Source organism: Hippichthys cyanospilos, chromosome 3 (genome assembly GCF_059441005.1).
Source record: "Hippichthys cyanospilos isolate Australia breed blue-spotted pipefish chromosome 3, RoL_Hcya_1.0, whole genome shotgun sequence".
Lineage (NCBI taxonomy): Eukaryota > Metazoa > Chordata > Actinopteri > Syngnathiformes > Syngnathidae > Hippichthys > Hippichthys cyanospilos.
Genome location: NC_142371.1, coordinates 11,698,832 through 11,722,756, shown reverse-complemented (window position 1 = coordinate 11,722,756; position 23,925 = coordinate 11,698,832). Strand labels below are relative to the sequence as shown.

General features: G+C 39.2%; 1 long non-coding RNA gene across 1 annotated transcript; it reads right to left on the bottom strand.

The window, feature by feature from the left end:
• Positions 1–11,631: 11,631 nt before the first annotated feature.
• Positions 11,632–23,488, bottom strand: LOC148425769 (uncharacterized). Its single transcript, XR_015865071.1, has 3 exons — positions 23,119–23,488; positions 19,728–19,950; positions 11,632–11,916 (listed from the first exon to the last, which is right to left on the bottom strand). It is a non-coding gene; the product is annotated as an uncharacterized LOC148425769 (long non-coding RNA).
• Between the last annotated feature and the right edge of the window lie 437 nt (positions 23,489–23,925).

Here is a 23,925-nt window from a genome sequence, read left to right as displayed (position 1 = left end):
ATATATATATGTACAAGAAGACATTTCAAAATTGGCAGTCCACTGAAATAGGTAAAAAAAAAATGTCTTTGCCCAATTCACATTCCACATAGAAATATGAATCAGAATAAGGTACAAATAAGAGCACAAAATTTTAAAAACTATTTTCACATGACTTCTGTTTTATTTTTCTTAAAATGTAAAAAACAAAACAAAAATCATTGCGTAAAACCGATGTGATATACCTGGGATAAAACACCTAAAGAAAGACAGATAGAGAAATAAAAAATGTAACCATGACGACATCATTAGAGCTATAATAGTCAACTTGAAGAGAATTTTGTGGTTTCTTATGCACATGAAAATTATAATTGTTAATTGTATAACGAAAGGCCCATGGGGGATTCAGGCATAGCCACCCACGTTACCTGATGGAAGTGTTCAAAATTCACCCCACCCCACCCCTAATTACAAATAATATGGAGCTTACAGGATGGAAAAATAAAGACCATGGAAACCCAGCACGCCACTCACTCATTGCACATAACAGGAGTATGCATTGCAGTACACTGAAGTGATGGGGCCTAGCAGATGATCATTCTCCCAATTAATCTTACCGTTCTCTCTCTTCTCCAATTAACTGCTGCTTAGCATTAAATCAACTACTGTACACAATGAAATTAGAACAAGTGAATACATCCAAATCCCATTAGCTACACAGTATACACTTCTATTCATTTTACAATTTCTCATATCCATTCTTCCATCCATTATCTAACGCTCAATCGGGGTCTAGTTGCGGGGGCATCAGCTTCCCAGACCAGACTTCACTCTCTCCAGTCACTTTGTCCAGCTCCCCCGGGGGGAATCTCCAGGCATTCCCACACCACCTGAGTAACATAGTCTCACCAGCGTGTCCTGGGTCGTGTCCGGGGCCTCATCCAGGTGGGACACACATGGAGCATCTCCGCAGCGAGGCGCCCATGCGTCGGGATGTCTCACGACCCACAGCTTGTGACCATAGGTGACGGCAGGAACATAGATTGACCAGTAAATAGAGGGCTTCACTTTTCAGCTCAGCTCCTACAGTAGAGCGGTACAAAGCTTGCATCACACAGCACCGATTCGCCTGTCGATCTCCATCTCTATCCTGCCCTCATTCAAGAACAAGACCACAGGATACTAGAATTCCATTTGGACCAGGATCGTATCCTCAACACATAGAGGCCATTCCACCTTTTTTTCATTGAGGACCATGGTCTCAGATTGGGATTGAAAGATTAAATGCTTGAATGGATGTTTGTCTCTGTGTGCCCTGCAATTGGCTGGCAACCAGTTCAGGGGTGTCCTCCGTAAAAAGCTAGGATAGGCACCAGCAGGCCTGCGACCCGCCGAATTTATTTTGCAAGCATTGTAAACAGTGATGTTTAATCCCACCAAAACCCATAAGAAACCCCTACCACCCAATACTCACCCTTTAGTCAGCCGCCAGACACCCACAGCTAAAAAGTTATAAGATTTAGTTGCACTGAGAACCACTGGGGCTTTGTCCATGATTTAGATGGTTTCCTCCAGATCTTTCAGATCTTTTCACAAATTAGGGTCAGACTCAGCTTTTGATGTTTTAAAAACAGTCATACACCAAAATGCAATTTCTTGACTGTTATGTTTACAAAATATTGACCTTGCCAAAACCAAACTACTAGTCAACCAACTGCATAGCCGAAGTATCCTACTTTGTTCCGAACAATTGGTTCATACTTTCAACTAACATAAAAACTGAAGATTGAGTCCAAAGGCATTCCACAAGTGTAAACTGGAAATTCTGCTTCACGCCAAGCTTTTGCATGAGCAAAAGCCAATTTACAATGAACACAAAATACATTTTAATCCGCAATAAGTGACAAGTTGAAAAAAATTGCTGGAGGAGAAACAGAGTCACACAGTACTGTTATCCTGATATAAATGTAAAGGGTGGCTGCAATGTCACAGGAAAGACCAAATTAGCAGTGATTGGACCTCTGTGATAAGAAAAACAAACGGGAGGTTTTTTTTTTCTTTTTCTTTTTCCAGCGTTTGTCTTTTGACCTGTGCTCTCCGGGAGAGCAGCCACACCCCACAGGGACCTCACATTCAACAGAAACACGAACAAGCAGGAGGCTCTGTTTAGTTTAACAGCCATTTATTATGTCAGAAGATTTTATTCATACCTTTTATGTAACTGAGCAGAGTGTGTTGCTCATGGAATCATACCTGCCATTTAGGGCAGTTTTTAACTCACCCCATCTTCTGTCAGAGCTCGAAAGAATTACAGTGAAAGGTATTCAAAGTTAACACGCCTCCTCCTTCTTTGGTATGACAGACTAAAGATAGATTAAGGGATCATCTTAGATAGTGTGATTCACCAATCCTAGTGTGTTTGCAAGGCTCGAAATATCCCTTTTTGAGACAAGTCTCAATGACTTAATTTGAGGAAAAAACTTGCAAATTTTGAGAAGCAATTTTGCAGGTTAATACCTGGGAGCTGAAACCTTATGAAATAATAGTGCCTTTCTCCCCACGGAAACCAATTCAAGTATTTTCTGATATTCCCCGAGAGTTTGCATACTCCCCTCTTTCACACACAAAAATAATCTGCCTTGAACGTTCAACCAAGTTCTTCCAGGGTACCGCTGCACTAGAGTTTTCATGTACCCACCAGGAAGGATCGAGCCCGTGTTGTTTTGGAAGTGGGGTGGTGGTGTTTTGGGTAGGTGTGCGCTTTATTCACCATCAGCAGTTGCCATTACATGACTCAGTAGTTGCTGTCACTACTGTGCCCAGTTTAATATTGTTAAATAATGGAATAAGAGAAAATTGATTGGTGGATGGATGATCTAGAACTGGCTCTCCTGAGTATTTACGGAGACAAAGACATCCAATGCTAGTTTCCTTCTCCTCAAACCCACGTGGGTTCTCTCTACCCTTACCCTAAAAACAGGCATGGCAGGTGTAGTGGACATTCTAAATTGTCCTCTTGTGTGATTGGTTGTGTGAATGGTTGTTTGTCTTTGTGTGCCCTGCAATTGGCTGGCAAGCAGTTCAAAGTGCTCCCTGTCTTACTGCCTATTGACAACTGGGATAGCCACCAGCATGCCTGCGGCCTTAATGAGGATAAGCGACTCTAGAAAATGGATTGATGGATGGACAGACGAAAGTATTGTTTCATTGACTCTTCTCTGCATCACTACCCAGCTCCTTGCTGGCCACAAAGTTCACTTCCAAAGTCCCTCGAACAGAAGCTATTCTGTGGCTGTCAAGCCTGGTCTGGTGCCTCACCTAGGACCTGATTGGAATAGGTGACCCTTACAGAGGTATAGAGCCCTATACAACACACCTACTAGGATTATTGAAACGCACAAACCTGCTTACATAGATGCCTATTTGAGTCTTTGTAATTTCTAAGACTGTGTGAGTGGAAGAATGGGGGTGGGGTAAAGTTGTGATTTTGGCTGTGTGTGTTTGAGTGTGAAGATGTGTGTGTGCAGGCCTATGTGTGCATGTGAAAGTGAGAGAGTTCTCAGTGTGTGCGAAAAAGAAAAAGACGAGAGAAAGAGAGAGAGACAGAATGAAAGAGAGCATGCGTGAGTGTCAGCTGTGAGGGGTGACCTGTCCAGACATTCCTGGACTTTGTAGTTGGTGACTGTCACACTGGCTCCAGTTGCTCTGAATACCACTGGACACCAATCATGTTAAAGGCTCCCAGTGACAGGAAATAGTTGACGAAGAACAAGACAGGACAACTGATATGTTCACAATCAACCTTCAGTGCATTGTAATGCACATCTCCAAGCAAGTCTTACACATGCATGGCAAAATTCTCTAATTAAAAAAATATGCTAAATAAGAAATCCAAGCAGGTAAGAAATAAATTGTCCTACCTAATTTAAAAAGCTTATTATTCAACTGGATAGAGAAAGGCAATACTAAATTAAGTGGAACTGCATATAGTTTGACCAAGGACGGTGGCAATTTGCTTTGATTTCTTTTCAAAAGAAAGCACAGTAGTACATTTTTTGCCATGTAGTTACAGTAAATCTCTGACAGGAAGGATGTCAGTTTGAGGAAGAGCCCTTTGGAGAGCTCTCGCTCCCATAAAAGGCCCTCAAGGATTCATGCCCTACTCTAATCTTTTCCCTAAGCTGTATGCCAGTGCTGATCAATGCAAAGCAGCAGGAAACTGACACCATGAAAAGATAAATACAAAACATGAAATGGACATCATGTTTTGGCTGCACACTACTGACAGAGCACGACAACAAACAGGAAGCTGAAAACATCATCAATATACACTATGGCTAACTACAAGAAGCTCAAAGTGGCACTATTTGTCTGCTGGGTAACTGTTCCAAGAAAATGATTATTATTTAATTGTTTGAAACTCACATAATTGACGTGGCTTCTCAGAAGGTATCCTCTGTGGTTTGGTTAATCTCGCTATATACACATATTGTATAACAAACTCACATGTACACAAACAGTTTTTCTACCACTGACTATTTTTGTGAGTACAATGCAGTTCTCAGGCTCATTTCCCATTGACTTCAAAATGAATTTTGCACAGACTAGCCTTCTACAACGGATTGATAACAAATGGTGTGTACTGCAATTATTCAAGTCACATTGCAGTGGCAGCACTGCATAACTCAACAAGAAATTAACTGAAAAATTATATTTCAGCAAATAATGTGCAATTGATTGACTGTTAATTGTGCCATGGAGGCAAATTAAGTAGACTGCACGGCTACAATGACTTGAAGCACAGACAAAGACACAGTTTAAAGAAATTGTTACTAGACTAATCGAGTGGTGTGGTTTCATCCATTTACGAGCATGCCGCTAGGCGACCGTAGTGTCGCCAAATTATGATCTATCAGAAAGAAGTCCGATATGTCCAATCAGAAAGAACTTTCGCCTCTGACGTCACCAATATCTGCATCTTTGGCAGGAAAAGTAGTGCGATGACGCAAATCTCCATTTTAAACTTGTTACGTGCAACTGCAAAATCGGAGAATTGGGCAAATCTCCACTTTGGTTTTGAAAGATTTGGTTTTGATAAAAAATAAATAAAAAATGCTAACGTATAGAAAATAGGGCAATATATATATATATATATATATATATAATATATATATATATATAATAAAATGTATTTATTCCTTCCCTGCATACTTGTAACTTTGCTCTCAGGCCAAGCAGAAGGCTCAAGCTACATAGCTACGGCTAGTTAAAGCGAACTGTTTTGTTTCTGACAAGTTGTATCTTAAGTGTTTTGGATTTTCAGCGACAGACGTGGAAAGTAACACCACCCTATAACATTTGTTTAAAGCCCGTTGCAATAAAAGGCCAATGAACTTATTTTGACAACTAAAACAGGCACCCCACGAAGTAGTCAAGCTTTGCGAGAGGAACAAGACTGCATCATGCCGCTAAAAAGCAGCTTGCTGAGGAGGAGTCACACAAGGAAGATCGTGTGATGAAGGGGCACGATGGAAGGCGATCACGGACGCAGCCATTTTGCACATTGCAAAAGATCGAGAATCCATACGTATATACCCCATGAGCACGATCATGCCTCAACCCAGATGCAAAGTGGACAAGCAGCTTTCCCTGCCCAAAAAGTATTAAAAAAATAATAATAAAAAAATGGAAGCACCTCTTCCAAACAGTTTTGTATCCTGTGATACAGGTTGCAATGTTTACCTTTAACAAAGTTGAAAAAAGTGTTGTTTTCACTTTATTATACAATCTTCTACTAGGCTACTTTTGTTTTTGTACTTCAAATCTAAGACGTACGTATAGGCTAGCTAAATTAAAAGCAAAACTTGTTTTGAGCTTTCTTTGTCATTTTTACTTCTTAAGAAAAAAATATAAGAAGGAACAAAATCAGAAATCAATTTTTGGGGGAAAAATCTGAGATTTTACTTTCAAGCAAAATCGCCCAGCCCTCGCAGAAAGAAATCATAATACCTTAAAAACTCTCCAAATTTGTCTCAGTGCATGTTCTCTGTATCCTTATGCTCGAAAGTCCTCACTCCAAGCCAACGGCGGATGGCCATGGTAGGAGAATCTTGGGCTAATTTTCCCACCGCTGAGAGCTGCTCACTTCACTGTGCTGTACATGCAGGCAGAGATGACCCTAAGTGCAACTTGCTATGCTAGTGTGACACGTGACTATTGGATGTCCCAACCACTTTTCTTCCTTCTGAGCGTAATCTTTCTGTGAGCTCCACGGCAGTCCTCGACAGCCAGCGGGTCATGACTCATCTGAATTTTTGGTGATTCACTTCATGATCTACTCTGAGAATTGGGCTTGAAAAAATGTGACACTTTTGACAGGAAATTGAGTCACTAACTTAAAGAATTATAGACAAGAAAATTAACCTTGGTAGATTTACGTACATCACGTATCTACGAACACGTTGGGATATTTTATTTACATAATTCCTTTTGCATTGCAGTGTCTCTGCACCCTCACTGTATAGTGTTCTCCTTTTCTTATCAACAATTTTGGAAGGACATTATTTTTTGGCACTTCCGCATTTTTCGGTTCAATAGTGTAGTAGATGTCTTGGAAAGTATTTTTTCCCTTCTCTTAAATCAGGGGTTCTCAATTTTTTTGGACTCGTGGACCCCCTTTTTTGAAAGCAAATATTTGCAGAAATAAAACAAACAAAAAAAAACACTCAATTTGACAACAGCAATATACTGTTCATCCATACTGAGATCTACAAACTACTAAATTACTTGGGACATTTCAAAACGATTACACGTTTAAAAATATATTAAACTGGTTGAATTGATTGCTTTATTGAAGACATGAATATGTTCACAATTTAATATAAAATAAAATGAAATTAACACAAATATATATTTTTATTAATAACCCATATTATTTCGCGAACCCCCTGCAGTCACAACACGCACACCACTTTGAGAACCACTGTTTTAAGTCATATCTTTGAGCACAGAGTTCCCTCTGATGCTGCAGAAGCTCACCTCACATCTTAGTTTTTTTGTTTTTTTTTAAATTTTTGTTTCTGTGTTCAAGCATATAATATTTTCCTCCTATCAGCTTTTACAGATAATAGGTGACAGTAATGATGGGAAATATTTTTAAAATGATTAATTCTGTCTCATTTGTCTCAACAGGTGTATAGACATCTTACATTTACTGTAGATTATTTGCAGTTCAGATAGTCATTATATGTTTTGTAATAGTGGACTCTCATTTGCACAAGTATTTCCAGCCAATAACAAATGGGAATTTAAATGAGTACAGTAAACAGTTAAGCTTGCTAAACATAGCTGGCTAATTGGATGATTGAAAATGTCCCTGGCTAAATTGGGATTATTTCAAGGCCTGCATACCAAAGGATAGGGCCATGTCAAACACAAGCTTTGGCAAAATATGGAGGCCAGCCATGGTTGAGCTCCATCAGCAATTCACACAGCATGAACAAGGTAATCCCCTTGAGGTGGCCCTGGAACATTGGCTTCAGCTGCTGGTACAAGTTGCCAAAGAAGTCAACAGGAGGACAGCCAGGAATCTCTTATCTATACCGCTACAATTTAAGGCAGGCAAGGAACAGTGAGTAACATTGGAAAAAGTACACTCATTCACTATAATATTATTATGAAAGGCCTGGACGATATTTTTGATAGAGATGATTTCCATGGTTGAATAAGGGACAACCTTCACTAGTTGGGCTCACTAGTTGAAAAATGTCACATTAAAATAAGGAACGCTGTCTAAGAACTTGTTAGGACAAGGATGGAGATCAACTTTCTGTGGATGCACACGAGGCGCCATCGGCTCCAGGCACGGTGGGCTCCCGAGTACAGATGGCACTGTTCCCCACTTAACGCCAAATGCGCCTTGTAGGTGTGGCATTGATCACATGTTCATGTGACCATTCAAGATGGCAAGGTCGGGGGTGACAGAGGCTAAAAGTGATCTCTTCCATCGCCTTGCCCCGTTTTGGTTTGTCTTTTTATTCTAGAGACCTGACCTGTTAAAGGCAAATGCAATTTGGCCAAAGATCAGATCATTTATTCTCCGGGAGAGCCACAAAAATATACTCACACAACACGGCCTAATCAGGGTATAAAGAGTGGACGCGTCATAGACAATAGCAGTGCCACTGGCCCCAGTCCCTCCGATTTGAAGCGCCATTGGGACATAAGCACTGAAATTATCCAACCAGTTTAATACTTTGCCACACTCCAAAAATGCCCATATGCAATAGGCACCAGTGGCAAAATACCGTTCGCTGTTGTCAAGCGCATTATATATACTCTTATTTTGCATTTCTTGGTTGAAGACATGATCATCAAGCAATCAACATTGATTAGGATATTCATTCCTAAAAGATTGAGCATCATTACATATTATCATCATCTCACAAAAAGATTTGAAATGAAAGTACAGTAAACTGTACTTTCACCAGCTTAAGTAATGTGGAAATACACACAATATGACTGAATTTGGTTAAATATTGAGATGGTATCAAGTTATAATTTTCACTTTGCTTTTCTAAATTGGCTGTGGTCACGGTAAGACGATGAAGTATAACAATTAAAAATCGCTTTTTTTTTTTTTAAGTGTCATCAACATGCCTTAATAAGGAGTGCAACAGTGACTTAATGCAACACTGATTTTGTCTAGCAGGGAACAGCGTGGAACGTCTGAAACATAAACAACTGCCACATAGTGAGCTCCTGCTTCCCATAACTTTGTAACGAACCAGCACAACAAACAGAACATTGATTCATGCTAACAGTCACGAATGCTTGAAAGAATTATGTTATTACTGCATTTCTTCTCAGCTGCTATCCCCTTGCAAGTTGTTTAGTTAGTCCCTGTAATACATCATCATCAACCAATTGAAGAGCCTTTTAATAAGTGCATCATTTTGATGCATAATCAGCATCTGCTCTCTTTGCATACCACATTGTTCAAATGTGATATATATGTACAGTATATTGAAATGATATCAGAAAGCCTCAATTAAACAAATAGTAGCACAAAGCCAAAATGATGGGGTTAATAAAATGAATATCATTTAGCTATCAAGAAAAAATGATTATAAAACTCTGGGTCAAGATTTATGAAAGCCGGTGTGTGTTTTTGATTGGAAGAGAAGTACAAGCGATATGTCAAACATTTTGTGTAAAGAATATACAATCGATAATTTAAGCACCGACTGAGTCGAACACTTTTCAGTGGCAAGATAAGGGGAAAAAGATTTCCCATGTGTCAAGAGTAAAAAAGCAACACTTGAATGCACAAAACCAGTGATAAAATTGATTAATGATACCATATTTTTTTTGGACAATAAGCCTTTTTTCTTATGATTTGAGCCCTGCAGTTTATAGTGTAGTGTGGCTTATCTGCAGGTTTTTTATTATTTGCTGGCCACCAGATGACAATCTACCAGTAAAGTAAATGTGTGTATGCATTCAAAGTGTCAATTTCTGGAACAACTATGAAATAGAACAGAAAAGATGTAATTCAATGGCTATGCACAAAAAGAGTTAAAAACAAATGTATTAAAATATGATAAATACATCTAAATTTAAAAGATCTTGTATGACAGTTTTTCAGTTGTAAATTTGATATTAACTGCATACGTTTGTGTATATGTACGTATATGAATTATGTGCAGCTTATACGCCAGTGTGGTTTATAGTCCAAAAACTAGGGTATATATGTTCTGTAATAGGTTCAAGTCTGTACACTAAAAGAATCAGAAAACCATTTTTTCCTAACCTCCCGCCTGATAACCTCATCGGAATCAGGATGCAAGCAGAGCCCTCTTACTGCTACAATCACTCATCGAAGTGGAGCCCTTCTGTAAGACATCTTCTATCAGTCAATAATCAAAAGCTAATTCAAATAAATGCAGCCTAAAGGCGTAAACATTTTGCCGGGCCATTAACCCCGCAAATAGAATCGGACTCACGCAAACCCTCTAAAATCTGTCTTCCATCACATCATGTAGTGATGCATAACATGTCATCAGACAAGCACTCACCTTTGTACTTCTCTCTGACGCTTTCATAAGCCTGGATGAAGTCCTGCTCCTCAGCGTCCGGAGGCAGATAGGCTGGTTCATAGTACATGGCCATGCCAGCACTCACCCTCTCCCTCCTTCTCCTGCAACTCTACTTCTTCCTCTTACTTTGAATTAGTTTGTATCGAAGCTTTTGGAAGATTGCGAGGAAGTCCTTGCTGTCCTCTGTCAGCTCTCTCAGTGGTGTGTGAACTCTCCACAGCTGCCAACTTCATTCCACAACCGAGCTTCACCCCCCCCAGCCCCCCCACCCTCAAAAACACACACACACACACAAAAAAGGGTATAAATGTCCGGCCCCTCCTTTTAAAGATACACTGACTTGAAGTGCAGGCAATCGCTCACTACTTGTGCTTGCACAGTAGTCAGAGCAGAGTTCAAAAACTGACCTCACTGGTAACACTTCAACTCGACTGGAATGTCATGAATGCCAGAATCCACTCAGTAGACATATTATTAGGTACAACAGGACAATATATAGGTCGGATTCATATATAGATCAGATTCATATACAGATAAGAGTTGTATCAAATATTCTATGTACTTCAATAACACAAACACCTTGAATTAAGTGGACTTAAGTGAACATTGCCATATACGTAAGGATGCCCAGATCCCAATCAAGTGATTGGAAATCAGGCTCCATCACATCATTTTCAGCTGATCGGAATCAGAGGGAAAAGATTGGTGTTAGGAGAATCTCATTTTGTTTTATTGTTGTTGTTTTTTTTCTTTTTTCTTTTTAAAGGCTAGAAACATGCACCACCATTCCCATAGGAAACAAATATTAACGTGAAAAGATTCATGCATCGAACCCTTTCCCTCTTTTTTATTTCCCTATTAAAGGAAAAATCCCTGTTGCAATATCATTTTTTCTGCATTTGCGTTGCATTGAAATTTATAACAGTGCAAACAATCCTGCAGCAAAAGTTTAGTTTGGTTTATACTTGGCTCGCTGGCACATGTTTTGCAGCATTTTACACTCAGAGCGGCTTTCCCCCACAGTCAGAGAATATTCTCCCATACTATAGGTGGCAGTAAATGAAATCTACAGCATACAAACAACACTGCTCTATAACAGAGGTAGAGAATCCTAGTCGATTCAAACGATCTAAACATCCTCGTCTTCCCTCCCCAACGTGGTGCTCACCAGGAGTTGTTTACGGTATTTAGATCATGGTATTTATACCAGTGTTTGTAATGGTGAACTTTCATAAACAATAGTTCATCCGGCATGTTGTCCGCTCGTAAAGAAATTCTGGAAGGTAGGCTTGAAAAATATGGACTTTTCGCGGAGAGGCGCGGTTGACCAAATAACATCATTTTGACGCGTGGAGCCGCGCAGAGGTCGCAGACGAGTCAAACTTAAACCAATCTTAACACTTGAAGATGGGATAAAAGTAATAAAAATGAAAGATGTAAGACGCAAAGTGAAAGACATTATGCAAGAAATTCATGTACCGGGAAATATGAAAATGAATGCTTATTGTAGATTTGGCAATTTCTTTATTTTTCTTTTTTTTAATTGTTGGATGGTTTCGTTTTTAACTTCAGTCATTGTTGATTCCACAGCACATTTTTTTTTCTTCTGTAATTTCTGAGGAGATTGAAGAAATTTGACATGCCAGCAAAGATTCTCAACAACTTCTACAGATGTACAATCCAGAGTGTCCTCTCCACCTCCATCACAGTCAGGTACGGCAACTGTACAGCACAAGACAGGAAGGCTCTCAAGCGTGTGATCAAAACCTCGCAGAGCATTTTTGGAGCAGTGTTTGGAGAAGTCTTCCCCTCACTGCAGGACATTTACCACACCAGAGTTCTGTGGAGACACACAACCTATCAGGGACAATACTCGCCCACAACACAACTTGTTTGGACAACTTGTTAGGCAGACTCTACAGGAGCCTGAAGGCCAGGACTGCCAGGCTGGCAAACAGCTTCTACTCACAGGCCATGCGAATCCTGAACAAATCCCTCATGCACTAATCTGACTCATCACCAGTCATTTTACCGCAGGCTTGTGCCTGCTTGTGCACCTTAAAAACCTGCACAGTGCAGGAAAGCTGTTATATACAGTACATAATATTTTGCACTCTTCCTCATATGTATACAGTCTTTTCATTCAACCTACTCCATAATATGCTCAGAATGTAAGTTTATTCATTTATTAGTGGTTCACTATTACTGCCCTTATTGTTCCATTACTGTTTTTTTGTTTCTGTTTTATTGCCCACCTTATTATTTGCTCGATTATAGAATGCAGTCTGCTCTGGTAAGTTAACAGAATAAGAATTTTATTGTGTGGTATTACTATGCATATGACAATAAAACTCTTGAATCTTGAGTAACTGTACTGTTGTCCCTCCCATTTGCATTCATTTGGCTGTAGTCTTACATAGAACCGCGGTTATATCAGAAGTGCCGGGAAGTCTAATTAGAGTGAAGCTTGTAGCTGACCAAACACTTGAAATTCCAATTTATAGGGCGGTTCAGTGGAAGAGAGGTTAGCATGTCCACTTCACAGTTAAAGGACCCGAGTTCAAATCCAGCAGGCTCCGGCCTTCCTGTGTGGAGTTTGCAAGTTTTCTCCAAGTTTGCATGTTCTCTCCGGACACCGCCCTATAAATTGGAATTTCAAAAATTACAGTTGTACAAGGCCTGCAACCCTTGTGAGGATAAGCAGCTCTAAATAATGGATATCTAGATAATGGATGGATGGATTTCAATATATTACAAAAGAGATGTAAGTAACAGATTTACAACGCTTCCATTTGTGGTCACCGCTCTCTTGCTTGCTGTTTCATGAGCACAGCTCCCGCCACGACCATGGGAGTTGGGGTGGGAGTAGATTACAACTCCTGCCCTTATTGGTCGATGGTTGCGCCGGGAGCCAATGACTTGTCTTGTAGGAGTGCTTGAGAGCTGTGCTTCCATCGACCAGATTGCCCACCCTTGATATAGACCCTCACATCTGTCAATTTCCTCAGAATCCACTCAGTCTTTTTTGTATTTATCATTTGGTCTATCACAACACATACTTTGCCTGATTGTGACCTGATTTAAACTGATCGCATGTTTTTCACTTCTCTCGCCCCGTTCCCCCTTGCCGAACTGCACGGCTCCAGTTCTTCCTCTTGTCCCAGCAAGGCACCTTGCTCTCTTGGCACCTACTTTCTTAGCAACACTGCCATTGTAGAACTTTCCGCTGAATGAACCTCAATTTATTTTGTTTATGTGATCATTTGCTTCACCCGAGACTATTTACTCAGATGGGGCTCACGGTATGAGTTGTGATTGCCTACACTTGATTTCAGGTTTATGCATGTGGGGTGGGCGGGGCTCTATTTAAGCATGTCAATGTCCAGCTGCAAGCGGTCCACTGATTCGATCAATGTCGGGACCGGGGTGGATTGCCGGTTTGCGACCTGCTACCAACGTCAAATAACTACTGCTACCAATGTCAAATAACTACTGCTGCCAACGTCAAATAACTACTGCTACCAATGTCAAATAACTACTCCTACCAACGTCAAATAACTATTACTTTCACGTGTGATCGCAAAAACATCAAGGTAATAAACGTTCGACTTGCACCCACCGCCCTCGTTCCATTTACCCTTCCAGAGGGAGTTAGTCAGGCTGAACGCATCAGCTCGACTAAAACTGGAGAGCCATCAAGTTATCACAATTAATCACTACTGAGCTCATTTGGCTTAATAATGAGGAGTGCCTGGCCGAGTGCCATCCATTCATTAGAAGGAAACAGAAAAAAAAAAAAAAAACATATGTTTTTTACATGACAACTCTTGTCCGTGGCAAGGAAAGAGTTTTTTTTTTTTTTTTAAATAAAGCAGCAGTGTTAGTATTGTTTTAGTAAGTCACTATTCGTGTACAAGATAGAGTAATTTCAAATGAAAAGTGAGGATTGTAGAGCATGTGCTACTACTATATTATGCAAAAAAAAATCAATCGGCCCCAGTTGTTTTTCTTTCTTTCTTTCTTTCTTTCTTTCTTTCTTTCTTTCTTTCTTTCTTTCTTTCTTTCTTTCTTTCTTTCCTTTTAGAATTTATTGCTTCACTTTTTTAATATTGTATAATTATGTGTCACATGCATTGCAAATTTGAAGGTAACACGAATGTAAGAAGAAGCTTATTTTCTTATTATTATTCTCATGCGACAAAGCTGCCACCAGGTGGCAGACTGATTAACAATACAATCCAGTTTACAACGTCCCTGCCTTATGTTTTTTTCACGATATGATGTGGACCGCTATGTTTTTTTTTGTCCCTTCTTCACGTCATTTTTTTCGCCATACAACATAAAAAAAAAAACTTTTGCTTCTCAAACATGGCAGTCAGTGTGCACGGTGTCTACTAGGGGCAATGTGTTCATTCGACACTACATGCGTCACTGCTTACATCACTACAATGCTGGTCCGCTATTGGTCGACGTCACGATTCCTTAAGATACTGGTCTACTATTGGTTGGCATAACGGGTTGCTAAGATGCTGGTCTGCTATTGGTCGTCGCACAGGGTCACAAAGATGGCTGCCTAAACACTTGATCTTGTTTGAGAGTGCTTTCAATTTATTGCATATTTATTGTGCATTGTAGTGCTTAATTCAAACTTTAATTGGTTAGCCATGGGTCCCAAGATTGCTAGTGATGTTAAAGAGAGAAGTAAGAAGAGGATTTATATGGAAACGAAGCTTGAGATAATCAAGAAATATGAAGAAGGCTAAGAAAAGGCTACCTTCACCGGGAAATATGGCCATAACAAGCTCGTCACGTCAAAGATAAATAAATCCTTTATATACTGTAGTTTTAATTTATGATGTTATTCATTTGTATATTATAAGTAAGTAGCATTTACTAAACTATTTTCATACCAATTTTTAATATGTATATACAGGATTCATACATTAGAACTGCATGGTGCAATATAGCAGTCAAGTGTTTCCTCTAAGGTGTTTTTCAAGAGAGGGAATCAACATTCATTAAAATAATTAAAATTTCAAAGTGTGCTAATATTTTGAGCACAAACCACTAACTGATATAATTAGCTTTTTCTCATTGAGACTCACAGAGCAAATCACTCCTTTCCCTTCATTGTGCAAGAGATAAAAATGTTGCAAACATAAAGACACAATTTCTGGTTTTCAAAGACACTGTTCTTGCGTGTGCTTATTCATGTAGCCCATGCACCTGCATTTACACAAATACAGTACACAAAACATCCCTGCACTACATCCTCTGCTGACAAGCAGAAAAAGTAAAAAATAATAAATAAAGGCACTACCCAGCCTATCAAAAGCTGATAAAAGATAAAATCAATATTTTATCTTTGAAACAAAATAGTTAGGTTCAGTCAAAACTGTGCCATATAGGCACGTTTATTGTAGACTGTGGACAATAAGTCTTTTTTTTTTTTTCAAACACAGCGATTGGGCTTCAAAATGACTGACAAACACGCATGTGGCATCCTGAGCTGCAGGCAGCACTATCCAATCTGTATAGCAGAAGTGGCACATCAACCTCACTAGATGTACTAGATATTTCATAATTGTTAAAACTACAACATTGCTCAGTCTTAGTAAAAAACAAAACAAAAACAAAAACAAAACAACAATTTACTCAAGTCATGTAGGAAAGCAACAAGCAAACTGATAGAATTCCTCATTATTACTGATAGCATGTTTTTTCTCTATTTTATGTATTTCACTTGGATATGACCACACCCCACATCCCAACTCCACAGAGTATGTCATCATTACTGCCTGTTTTTCAATGTGTGCCTCAGACGAAGAATGATTGAAATAAAGGGGAAAGTGGAAATGTCATGGTTGTAAAGACCAGATGAAATAAAGACATTCTGTCTGCTCGACTATGCAACTGAGTATAAATCATTTTGTCTTAATGCACTGTAACACCAGCGGCACAATGGGCTCTCTGTGTGGTCAATGATATTTGAAGTGTGGAAAATGAGACACTTTTTCCAGAGGATGTGATGGTCTTTAGGAAAAACACGTTGAGCCAACGAACCCCTTTGACAAAGTGCCACCTATGGGTCAAATAGTTTACTGCAGTAAAAAATACAGTTGGTTCAACACAGCATGATCTGTTCTGGAAAATGCCAAGATATTCTCTTCTTCATTTCTAGACAAATGAGGAAAAGTCAGCTTGTACTGATTAGTGAAAATCATGGACAGAAGAATGTGTCCCCATATGAGAGATAGCAATGTAATTTCATTCATAAATATCCTTTTATTCTGGATTCAGATCCCCAATCTAAAAAATGAGAAATAGAGTTACTTTGTGCTAAAATGTCAATCTTATAAAACAGTGCTTATTGTCTCATAGGGTGAAAGACTTCCGATTTGTCTGGCATACACAGAAATGCCAGGGGCACTTCAAGCAACAAACAACACATAGATTTGCAATCAAACATATAACCATGTATGTGTAATGGGCAATTTGAACTATAAAACTCCTTTTCACCACCAAGTCACTCAAAGAACTTAACACTGACTCTTCTTTCACTGACTGATGAAGCAAAATCGGGAGCATCTGAGGGTTCAGTATCTTGCTCAATGACACTTCAACATGGTGACTAGAGCCAAGGATCAAATCCACAAGCTCGGGGTCGGGAGACCAGGCCTACTGCAACCAGGCCTACTGCCTGAAGTCAGCTGGGATAAGCACCAGCAAGCCTACGACCCGTGTGAAGATAAACAGATTAAAAAAAATGGATGGATAAATAAATGGATGAATAAATCGATAGCAATTGTCAAAAGAAAAAAAAAGCACCAAGCGTTCCTGATGGTCGAAATCAAAGATTATCGCCAGCACTAGTCTCAAATAAAGTAGAAGGCAAAATGTTACAACTACATCTGTGATAATATGTAAAGAAAATAAATGACTGAAGCCCTTTTTGTTGTTGTACGTCACTTTGTCACAATAAAAAAATTTAATGAAAAAAATCTAAATTAAAAAAATACTACTGGTTGAGGTTTTATCAGATTTTTTTTAATTAAAATGACATTAATTGTATCAATTAATAACATCTTAATTAGTTTCTCTTTTTGAGTCTCTTGATAGCACTATGTAAAACAGCAATGTACTGCATTGTGAAAATGAAAGTTAAGAATAGAATATTTAAATTTAAAAAAGGACAAGAGGTGATGGAAGATCAGAGGAAGAGCAGCACAGGATATGCATGAAGGCTGCTGTAGGTGTACAAGTTGTGCAAACTTCCTTTCAGTCTGGCAGGAAAACACCACATTCCAAAACAGACTACATCAAAGACATATTGTCTAAAAACTGGCAGCAACATTCTTTAAAATTAGTCAAAAAAAATATACACATGGGATATGTCTATGTAAAGTGATAAAAGCAAAAAACTGCAATAGCATATAGACATACTTTCCCCACTTGTTGCAAAGATGGCAGTCAATTTGAACATATAAATGCTTTCATGGCAAAAGCTACAAAAACAAACAGATGAGTGCAGTTTTCTCCAAGACAAAAAATTAAATAAAAATGAAGGCCACCCAGATTTAAAAAAATAAATAAAATAAAAAAATCAAGGATAAACATGAACCTTGTTTTTTGCTTGCTTGTTTGAGCTCAAAAACAAGCAGGGATTTCCAAATGACACTGTTCTGGTTCTGCTCCTGGTATCAGTAAAGTAAAGAGCTTTCAATGCTCAAGTCAAAATTATAATGCTATATGTGGCTATTGGAAATTTGTTCGGTAGCAATAAATAGCTATCAGCTTGCTAGTTCGCAGTTGTACAATGACACGACCAGCCATGCAACAAACTCAAAATTATGATAATGTTAAAACACAATAAGGTTCATTACATCACCGCTGTTCATCAATCACACAGCCACCGCAAAAAGAAATGTAATTCAGTCCAAATGCAGATGACCGGGAGATGGGGCTTCCATGTTGCATTGCTCCTCATACAAATTTTCCATCAAAAAAAACAAAACAAAACAAACACTAACACTTCTGACCGTACTTTGCATCCGTAATCAACGAAAACTGAAAGTTCTACGTGTTCGTTCAAATGTAGCACTTGATCGGTTGGCAGGCAGTCCATAAACTCAACTATTTGTATACAAACATTATAAAGATATTTGTTTTGTGTTGATATTTGTATACCCAGCCCTAATATTTGTCCATAACATGTCACCTAATAATGTCAGGTAGCGGGGGCGGCAGCCTCAGCGGGGAAGCCCAGACTTCACTCTCCCCAGCCATTTCGTCCAGCTCCTACGGGAGGATCCCCAGGCATTACCAGGCCAACTGAGAGACATCGTCTCTCCAGCATGTCCTGGAATGTCCCTGAAGCCTCCTTTTGGTGGGACATGCCCGGAACACCTCAAAACACACCAACAACATCCAGAGCAGGGCCTTGCCACCAAGCAATTTTTTGACGACCTCAGTGACTTTAGCCCCGGAGATGGGAGATCCCACCTCGCAGTTTCCAGACTCTACAGGATTGAGGAGGTCTTCTAAATATTCTGCTCACCAGTTCACAACGTCCTGGGTTGAAGTCAGCAGCGCCCTATCTCCAACATGCACAATTTTGATGGTACACTGCTTCCCCCTCCTGAGCCACCGGATGATGGACCAGAATTTCATCTAACCTGTCCGGAAGTCGTTTTCCACAGCCTCACCAAACTCCTCCCACACCCGAGTTTTTGCGTCGGCGACTGCCAAAGTCACACTCTGCTTGGCCAGTTAGTACCTATCAGCTGCCTCTGGATGGCATCCCTTACACAATGGTGGTGGTGCTGGTTCATGTTTGTGTTTTGCTTTGTACACGGCACTTATATTTTCAATTTATTTTGCCTCGTTTGTTTTTGCATCCTCGCCTGCCATGAACGATGCGAGTGTATCTAACAGCTGTAAACTGCTAAACGTAATATGGCCCTTCTACCCCTTAACATGCATAAGTAATGTGTTTTCAAGCTACACCTCAGCTGGTTTGGACATGACCCGAGCCTATTGTCTGAACAGTGCAAGAAAGGCTACAACTTGATACAGTCTTATTGCACTTGCTGTGTTATGATGTAAAAAATCATTCATTCAACTACCAAAACTCAACTACTTAAAACTACCATATGGACATGGCTCTTCGGCCCTGCTCATTGAGCAATTGTTGCTATTGTTGCATTATTTTCTTTTTTTGTACAAAAGTACCTTATATTTGTCTTGGGAAATTCTTGTATTTTTGGACTCTTGCATTTTCGTTCTGCTGCATTCATACATCTGCACTGCATTTTTGCACAGCTTTAATCCATGAAGACTCTCCCTTATCACTTAGCTTGGTTTAGCTTATTTTACTGCTGTACTTTTATTTTCAAGAAATGTGTGTTGGCACAGCAATAGAACTCGAAATATTGAAAACACACCTTTAAGCATAACTTGTAAGAAGAACTAGAAACTAAATGATTATCAAAGTCAAATAAACCAAAATAATAGGACTTAAGTTAAATCGTGATGTTACTTTAAAATATTGATCACAATTGTAACTAAAATCACCTGCAACATTTCTGGCATGTGAATAATTGCGGGAACCATGTGGCTCGAATAACAGCATTGTTTATAAAGTGGGTCTACCTGCGATGCGGATTACCGCCCTCTCGGCTGGATCCAAAACTTCTCCCGAGGCTGACTTGGAGCGTGTGGCCCATTGATGTTTGGATAAGTTCCAGGGGAGTGTGTCACCAGGACTGGGGACACCGCTCCCTTCTCTATTGCCCTCGTCCAGCAGGATACGATTCCTGCGTCTTTCTTTTGAGGTTGCCATCACCAACCCACAGGAACGATCAAAGAGAGACGACTGCAGGAAAAAGCAAATGGCACACATAGACACCGCTCAAGGTCCAAAACGCTACACAGTCATGTTATTTGTCACAGGCCTAGCGGGGTAAACTTCAAAACACAGCGGCGACAATCTGACTGAAACTAAATCAATCGCCATGAAAATAAACACTGTGTCTTTTTCAATGATTTTTCAGATTTTAGGAACAGCATTGGCATATTTGATTCAGAAAAATATCATTTGTTTAATTTTAATTTAACACTTTTCAAGTTTAATTTATCATTCATTAAAGGAAATTGTGTATTAATGTCCTGTCAAATAATTATTGTTGCTTTTGTTATTTTTTTGTTGTGACTGTTAGAGCTCTATAGAAGCCTGGTCATCAGGTGTGTCATTGAAGGAAGACAACAAATACATGCAGAATAGCGGCTCTCTAAGACCGGAGTTGCCTACTCCTGCACTAGCGGCTCTGTGATAAGTTTTGCTCGGCTTTTGGCAATGGTGTTGTTACACCTAGTTTAGGGGGTATGTAGCCCCCCTGAATGATATAGCTGCTCTTTTTGGATCTTACAAGGCAGCTTTCAAAATTCTTCAAAAACGGCAAATGCAAGTGCACATTTGTTTTTTTTGTTTTTTTTTTTGTTTTTTTTAAATAAAAATTATGTCCATGGTAGTAAAACAAATGTGCTTTCTGTATCATTTTATGGGGTACAGGTGATAACATTCACATGGGATTGGAAATGGATTACCATTGACAGGGCACTGTGTCCTGCTAGGAGAAATCAAAAAACAAGAAGTGTTGTTGTTTTTGTTTATTTCTCGCCTTTATTTATGTATTTTGTAGTGACGGGAAAAAAATGTCTGTCAAGTAATGCTTGCAGCTGCAAAGCGAAGTTTGGTTGGGTGTGTGGTTCAGTAACTTAAACAAAAACCTTTGAACCATTCTGAAGCACCATACCTTGTGACTGATTCATGAAGTGGTTTTCTGGTTTAAAACTTGCATTACTTTTACAATACATTACAATTGTATTGAGGAAAGTAATTACTAGAAAGCGTAGCAAGCCATGATAGAAAACCAAATTAGCATGTCACAACTTTTATAATACTTTTGTTACTGATGTATAACATTGAGGATATTTTTCTTCAAACATTTTGTCAAATACATTAAAATTGAATCCCTGCAGATTCAAAAGTGTGTTGGAGTAAACAGTCATTGTGCTGTCACTGATAAATGTCTTTCGACTCAAATTCCCTTAAAAATATCTGTAATTCTTTGATGCTTCCACTCAACAGGAGCTGATGATTGCACCTTTAATATGGTTTTGGATTCAACATTAAGTCCCGTTGGTACAATGTTTTGTTTTTTTAACGGGAAATGATGAATGTGGCTCACTTTGTGACAGCACGTCACTGTGCATCACACTGGATACAGTTTTGCATAATATTTGTACATGTATTATTTGGGGGTTTTCCTTTTTTAGTCATTAATGCTAAAAACGCATTTACTCTTTATGTTTTAAAAACAAAATGAAATAACACTACGTTTATAATCTGATATTAAAACTTTTACACAGTATCATCAGTTTTTCTGGGATGCTTGTAAAATGTACTCATGTACTGCATTTTTTCACATCTGTACATTATCCTGATCCTGAGGGCTGAGCAACCCCCACTTCATAAAATCTACTGACGCCTCTGGTCCCTGGTCTATCTTTTGGTTAAATATTTACTGGTTAATGGGTATCAGAAGGCATCAACAGTGCCTGCAGAGAAAAAAACTAAATCATTTGCATCAAGTAAAACTCATCCAGTTTTCCATATTGTGTGAAGACTCGGTAAATAACGGGGAGGCAAACAAATACATTAAAGTGTCCTACAAGTAATCTTGACAGGTAATTACAGTAAGAAAGTCAACACAGTCTTTCAAATTACAATCATACGTCTTTGAAATAACATCAAAACAAATGCTATAAACTTCTATAAGCAGAGATAAGATGAATTTTAAGGTTAGAGATGGAGTTAACTATCAAACTTATTATTTCATATTCATATTTCACATTACTCTTTCGGAAAGTGCCAAAGCTGTTGTAATAATGTTCCAGTGACATTTCATTGACCCAAAGGGACACACAACTGTGACTGTCAGTGATGTCCTATTCTTCAAGTAAAATCATCAATGTCAATGATAGATTATGACACAGCACAGTACTGGTATGTATTTTCGACACTCCAAACAAAGGATGCTCTGCACAGCCTATATTTTTTTATTTTTCTGACTACATACCATAGTGTTTGCAAAGTTGCTGAGCAGGCTCAGGTGATCTTGGACTGATATGACAAAAGGATCTAAATGACTTTGAAAGAGGAGATTGTTGGGAGGACGCAGGAAGAACAAAGTCTGCTCTACCTGGCTCATGTTTCAGTAGGAAAGCAAGAAATATATTAGAACGCCATACCACTGAGAGATAAATGACAGAGTGTTCTATATTCAACATCACAGAAAGAAAAATTTGTCCTTCATCATGACTGTGTATGTGCTGTAAATTCAAGTTGAAGGTATTTGACATCTCTATTCATGTACGTTTGTAATGTTTGCTTATTTGATGTGTGTGTGTGTGTGTGTGCGTGTGTGTGTGTGTGTGTGTGTGAATCTGATATGTGTTTAACATTCCAAATAAAGCATAAATAAAGGTATGAAAGCTGTGACAGTTGTACAAGAAAAGACGACCTCAACAAATACATTCTGCTTCAAATGCCTATTTCTTCTTAAAACAGTATTGTGTTGTAGTTTGTGGCGTACACCACTGCAAGCTAAAAAAACAAAACAAAAAAACAATAAACTGTATGCTGACTCGGTGTTTAGCTTTTGCTTTTTAGTTTTATTGCAAAATAATGTTGACAAGATTTTGGAAACGATGTTATTATAACAAAACTATTGCCTGAAAGTTCAAGGTTCTGCTGTAATCTTGAGGTCATAATAGAACAAAAAGGCAACTGTACTAAGAAAAAAAAACTTGCAGTGAGGATTACAAATAATGGTTATTATTTTGGATCTTCACCGGTGCACCTGCAGCGCCCTAATCCTAATACATTCGGGAGGCCAAACAATTTACATCTTACTTTTTATCAGTCAATCTGCAATGTCATAGCATTATTCCAGTGGGGGCATGCCATGCGTCGTCTTACCTTGCTACCCGGCTGTATTGCTGGCTCAGCAACGTCTGGGCCATGGATGCATTTTCTTCAGAATTATCCGCAGGCTTTGGGCGACACTCGTCTCAGTACTCAAACGTGCGCATAACGTTCAGCATGTGTGGCAAAGCGGCCACTCCTTCATAGGGTGGCATGAGACACTGGGAAGAAAATGAGGCTGGAGGTGTCTCCAGTCATAGTCGACCTTCGTCGTCATCACACAGTAGCCAGCGAAACCAATAAACAGTCCGGTTTTTGTATCCGTCCATTCTTCGGTTGGAACGGGAACCGTAATGCGGTGACATTCTCCTCGTTTTGTTCACTGCAGAGGTGAAACGAAAGCGGACAGTCTCGGGGGGCACGGGGAGCCATGGACTGATATGTCGATCGAGTGCATTGAACTCCCATCGACTGGGTGTGTTCGTGCACGCACGCGCGTGATCGACGCTGAAGTTTGATTGGTTGATCTATGGTACTGGTTCTAAACATTAGCTTGACACACACATTTGGCTACATATACAGTAACACGGATCATCTCAGTACTAAGTAAAGCAAAACACTTTCTGGACCACAAATCACTCTTCATTCGCTACAATTCACTAATATTACCATATTTAAGCTACTGTGCAGAGATCTGGGACAATACTTATAAATGTACATTACAACAAGTGTCTATACTGCAAAAAAGAGCCATAAGGATAATTCATAACACTGTTTACAGAGAACATACAAATCATCTATTCTTAAAATCAGAAACATTGAAACTTACTGATCTGGTTCATTTTCAAACAACACAAATCA